The following is a 4641-nucleotide window of genomic DNA, read 5'->3' as shown; positions in this document are numbered from 1 at the left end:
GGTGAAGTGAAGTGAAAGTTTATTAAGTGAAGGCAAGAACAGAAAGGAAAGAAAAAAGCTCTTAGGGTGTGAGGGGTCCCGAATGGATTGCCACTGAGGGTTTTTAATGGCAGCCTTTTACTGAGAACTGACTGGGAAGCTTGTCACTTTGAGATTCTTGTGCTCTCTTGGTTTATTCCCTTATCTCTTTTTCTGCTCTGTCTCAGTATCTCCATCTGCCAGGAATAGGTTTCAGAGCCTTGTCAGAGGAGTCAGGGGCCTCCTATCTCTCCTGCCTATACTAAGGTACCCTACTCATGGGACAGGACCTGTGGGCAGAAAGAGCTATACTGGGATTGTAAGGAGTGACTGATTGCATACTTTTTAATTAGTGGGGGCTAGGGATAGCACAAGTCTCCAAGGAATCTGGAAGTGAGACTTTCAGCACCTGAGGGGTCAACTGCTGCCAAGATAAGATTACTTTTAAACATTAAGGCACTAAGGAAGCCATGAATTCCTTGAGGAAGGTCATGCTCTACATGTTTCAGATGTCTATCAGTGGGTTGTAAGCTGTAAGGAGATTTTAATTTAAGCTACATTTCTTTTGCCTTAGTTTCCCACATCAATATGAATGTTATTACACTTTATGGAGTCACTGAGTTCCCTAAGTCTACATTCGTGATCCAATAGTTTTCTTTCCCTCTTCTTTTCAGCCTTCATGATTTTCCATAATTTTATCTTCTATATCACTGATTTATTCCTCTGCTTCTTCCATCCTCAGTGACATTACATCCAGTCAGTTTTGGATCTCAGTTATAGCATGTTTTCTTTTGGCCTGATTAATTTTTAGTTCTTTTACCTCTGAAGAAAGGAATTCGCTATTGTCTTCTGTGCTTTTCTCAAGCCCACCTAGTATCCTTATGATTGGTGTTTTAAATTCTAGTTCAGACATATTACTTATATTTTGTTCTGATTAGATCCCTGGTTGTGACCTCTTCCAGTTCTTTCTTTTGGTATGAATTCTTCCATGTTGGTATTTTGCCTAGACCTCTGACTACTGTGTTTTAGGGAAACCTGTTACATTTCCTGCTGCTGAAAGTAATGGCTATATTAAGAAGAGACCTATACTGTCCAGGGCCTGGTACTTCAGGAAGTAGTTCACAGTGGGCACTCTGTTGTATTTTGGTTGCTCTTTCCCCCAGATGAGTCCTCTTCAGTGTTTCTCCTTGCCTGCAAAGTGGAGTGTTTGGACCTGGTCCAGTGTGTGGCGAGTTTTAACTAGGTGTATTTGGTCTGCTTGTTATAAAAGGCTTGATCGTATTTCCCCCAGAGCTGAAACTTTGCAGCATTCTATGATCAGTAGAGTTGGTGCATGCGGGGGGGTTTGTGCTGGTTTTCTGGGGGAAGGGACTGCTGAGATGGTTTGGCTTGCCCTTGTAAAGATAAAGATGTACCTGCAGGGTGCAGTGGGGTGGAGCTTGATGTAAGCCACACCAGCTTCCACTGGGGGCACTGTGCTGCTCATTGAAGTCTGTCCATGCTAATGGGCAGGGGAAAATGGTGTCACCCCACTCTGTCATCCCTGGAGAGGGAAGTTCATGCCTGCCACTGTTCGGGAGGCCCTCATGGAAGAGTGAACAATCTCCCCTCTTGTGTCCTGGACTTCTGTCAGAACCCTGTCTTCACACTGTCTGTGTCTGAGCCATCTGTCTGCCTGGTGGCACAGTACTTCTGTGGTCTGCAGATGGGTTTTAAAGTTCCAAATTTTGTGGACCTGGCACACTGAAGACCCATGCTGATCCTCTGGGGGAGGGTCTCACCACACTGTGGCTGATGCCAGTTTGTCCCAGAAAATTAGTTGTGTGACTGCACAGGGCTAGGAGTTTATGGTAAAGTGCAGCCAAAAGCTGTCTTCCATGTTAGCTGCCTTCAGCGGTGCCTCTGTTGTGCTAATTAATGGGGCTGCTCAATGGCACCCATCTTCTCTTTTGTCCCCTGAGAGACAGTGTTACAAGAAGGGGAACTTTTTCTCCCTGTGCAACCCAGGGGATCTTCAGACCACATTGTCTTCTCCCAGGCCTCTGCTCTCCTTCCCAACATGAGCACCACTAAGCCCACCAGGCACAACACTGGTGATGGTGCAGACTTCTAAAACTTCAGACTTTGAGATCCATTGCTTATAAGAACTTGCGATAGTCAACCCCTTTCCTTTTCCCAGTCAATGGTTTTGGGGAAAAGTTTTTCTTGTGCAATCTTCTGCATGTTGCTCTCTCACTCTCTTTCTCCTTTCCCTGTGATCAGGGATCCCTTCCCTCCACAGCACCTGTAATTCTTTTCTCTGCCAAATCAACAGTCTGCAGCTGCTACCTTCCACAATGTGTCCATTTTTCTCCCTCTAGATGTGCAGTTTGTTCTATCAGTCCTCAGATCAATTTCTTGGGCATTCAGAATGATTTGGTATTTATTGTGCTGTGTTCGAGGGATGAGGCAAGCATAGGGACCCCCTACTACTCTTCTTTTTTAAATTCAATTAGTTTTTGATATAATGTTCAATGATTCATTAGTTGAATATAACACCCAGTGTTCATCATATATTACTCTTAACTCCTGTTTTCCTTTTTCAAGATTGCTTTGGCTTTTCTGGGTCTTTGCATTTCCACACAAGTTTTAGGATAGTTTGTTCCAGTTCTATGAAAAATACTGTTGGCAGAGACAGAGGCGGTGGCTCAGGGGGAACGAGGCTGCAGTGGTGGTGGTGGGAAGATGTCTGGCGAGGATGAGCAGCAGGAGCAAACTATCGCCTAGTACCTGGTCGTGACCAAGTATAAGATGGGGGGTGACATCGCCAACTGGGTACTTCGGTCTTTGGTGGAAGCATCCTGCTCAGGTGTGTCAGTACTGAGCCTGTGTGAGAAAGGTGATGCCATGATTATGGAAGAGACAGGGAAAATTTTCAAGAAAGAAAAAGAAATGAAGAAAGGTACTGCCTTTCCCACCAGCATTTCAGTAAATAATTGTGTATGTCTCTTCTCCCCTTTGAAGAGCCACCAGGACTATATTCTCAAGGAAGGTGACTTGGTAAAAATTGACCTTGGGGTCCATGTGGATGGCTTCATCGCTAATGTGGCTCACACTTTCGTGGTTGATGTAGCTCAGGGGACCCAAGTAACAGGGCGGAAAGCAGATGTCATTAAGGCAGCTCACCTTTGTGCTGAAGCTGCCCTACTCCTGGTCAAACCTGGAAACCAGAACACACAAGTGACAGAAGCCTGGAACAAAGTTGCCCATTTGTTTAATTGCACACCAATAGAAGGTATGTTGTCACATCAATTGAAGCAGCTTGTCATTGATGGAGAGAAAACCATTATCCAGAATCCCACAGGCCAGCAGAAGAAGGACCATGAAAAAGCTGAATTGGAGGTACATGAAGTATATGCTGTGGATGTTCTTGTCAGCTCAGGAGAGGGCAAAGCCAAGGATGCAGGACAGAGAACCACCATTTACAAACGAGACTCTTCTAAAGAGTATGGCCTGAAAATGAAAACTTCGCATGCCTCCTTCAGTGAGGTTGAAAGGAGTTTTGATGCCATGCCATTTACTTTAAGAGCATTTGAAGATGAGAAGAAGGTCCGGATGGGTGTGGTGGAGTGCGCCAAACATGAACTGCTGCAGCCATTTAATGTTCTCTATGAGAAGGAGAGTGAATTTGTTGCCCAGTTTAAATTTACAGTCCTGCTCATGTCCAATGGCCCCATGCAGATAACCAGTGGTCCCTTTGAACCTGACCTCTACAAGTCTGAGATGGAGGTACAGGATGCAGAGCTAAAGGCCCTCCTCCAGAGTTCTGCAAGTCTGAAAACCCAGAAAAAGAAAAAAAAGAAGGCTTCCAAGACTGCAGAGAATGCCACCAGTGGGGAAACATTAGAAGAGAATGAAGCTGGGGACTGAGGTAGGTCCCATCTCCCCAGCTTGCTGCTCCTGCCTCATCCCCCTCCCACCACAGCCCAGGCTTTGTGAAGTGCAGTTCTTCTTCTCCACCCAGGACGGGCAACAGAGCAGGGTCTCCCTGCCCCCATCCCTGCCCCCACCCAACCCCTTCCAACAACAACCAGCTCCAACTGACTCTGGTCTTGGGAGGCCAGGCTTCCCAGCCACTGAAGACTACTTTAAATAGAAAAGAGAAATTGAATAATAAAATCAGGAGTCAAAAAAAAAAAAGAAAAAAGAAAAAGAAAAATACTGTTGGCATTTTGATAGGGATTGCATTAAATGTGTAGATTTCTTTGGGTAGTACAGACATTTTAAGAATATTCATTCTTCCACCCCTGAGTATGAAATGTTTTTCCATTTCTTTTCATCATCTTGAATTTCTTCCAATGGTGTTTTACAGCTTTCAGGCTATAGGTCTTTCACCTCCTTGGTAAGTTTATTCCTAGATAGTTTATTGGTCTTAGTACAATTGTAAATATGATTGTTTTCTTAATTTCACTTTCTGCTACTTATTATTAGTGTGTAGTAATGCAACAGATTTTTGCACATTGATTTTTCATCCTGCAACTTTACTAAATTCATTTATTGGAACACTATATAATAATAAAGAGGACAGATAAGAAAATATAATGGTTGTAAATATTAATTCACCAAACACTGGAGCACCCAAAT

General features: G+C 44.1%; 1 pseudogene; it reads left to right on the top strand.

Moving 5' to 3' along the window:
* The first annotated feature begins 2715 nt into the window (after window positions 1–2715).
* On the top strand, window positions 2716–4194 carry LOC118544237 (proliferation-associated protein 2G4 pseudogene; annotated as a pseudogene).
* Window positions 4195–4641: the final 447 nt, after the last annotated feature.

This window comes from Halichoerus grypus, chromosome 3 (assembly GCF_964656455.1).
Source record: "Halichoerus grypus chromosome 3, mHalGry1.hap1.1, whole genome shotgun sequence".
NCBI classification, from domain to species: domain Eukaryota; kingdom Metazoa; phylum Chordata; class Mammalia; order Carnivora; family Phocidae; genus Halichoerus; species Halichoerus grypus.
Note: the sequence above shows the minus strand (reverse complement) of the source record. Positions and strands in the feature narration are given on the sequence as shown.